Source organism: Pteropus alecto, unplaced genomic scaffold, assembly GCF_000325575.1.
Source record: "Pteropus alecto unplaced genomic scaffold, ASM32557v1 scaffold34, whole genome shotgun sequence".
Taxonomy (NCBI): domain Eukaryota; kingdom Metazoa; phylum Chordata; class Mammalia; order Chiroptera; family Pteropodidae; genus Pteropus; species Pteropus alecto.
In genome coordinates, this window is record NW_006435763.1 from 5,174,970 (window position 1) to 5,176,039 (window position 1,070).

General features: G+C 34.8%; 1 pseudogene; it reads right to left on the bottom strand.

Annotated features, from left to right (window-relative positions):
- Positions 1 to 342: 342 nt before the first annotated feature.
- LOC112479168 lies at positions 343 to 461 on the bottom strand (annotated as a pseudogene).
- Positions 462 to 1,070: the final 609 nt, after the last annotated feature.

The window sequence follows — 1,070 nt, forward strand, 5'->3', positions numbered from 1 at the left end:
TGAAATCGATCTAGCATTAATTATTTCTTATGCTGCTGATTGTTCCTGTAAATTAGGTTACCATGTACGAGGGTATGTTTCTGAACTCTCTCTTGAAGTCCCCTTGATCTATTTACTTATTATCACACAAAACTGCGTCTTGTTAACAACTAGCTTTAAAGTAAATCTTGATATTTAGTAGTGTAAGTCCGTCAAATTCGTTCTTCTTTGCTATTCCAGTTCTTTTTCATTTTCATATTTTAGAACCAACTTATTGATCTACCCCAAAATTCTGCTAGCGATTTAATTGGAATTATGTTAAATCTATAGATAATTTTTTGGAAATTTTTTTTTTTTTTTTAACAACGACAGTACCTGGTCTTCCTAGGTGGTCTCCCATCCAGGTACTAACCAGGCCCGACCCAGCTTAGCTTCCGAGATCAGACGAGATTGGGCACATTCAGCGTGGCATGGCTGCAGACTGGAAAACTGACATCTTTAAGATACTGAGTCTTTTAATTCATGAACATGGTATATTCTTCTATGTATTTAGATCTTCTTGAATTTCCCTCAGTAATATTCAGTAACTTTCCACGTAGAGGCCTGACATGTTTTTTTCCTTCATTTGATTCCTAGGTATTTACTATTTTCTGGTATCATCTGAAGTTAACGACATCCAAAGAATTTTCATTTTCTGATTTTTTGTTCCTCGTGTGAAGAAATATTATTGTTTTGCGCCTCAACTTTGCATCCAATGTTGTTCCTAAAATCGCTTACTAATTCTGATATTTCTTTGAAGATCCTTTTGAATTTTCTGGGTATACAGTCGTGCTGCCTGAGATAACGATAGCTTTGTTTCTTTACGAACCTTATCTTTTGTTTTCCCTGTACATTGCAACAGTCTCCTTGTCTGGTTCCATCCTCAGAGAGGAAGTTGTCAGTATTTTGCCAGTACATATGTTTCTTTTGCAGTGTTGGTAGATACACTGCATCAGTTTAAGAAATTTCCCTTTCATTTTTAATTTGCTTAAAGTTTTTTTTTTAAATTTCAAATGGCTCTCCAGCTGTATTGAATGCTTTTTCTGTATTTA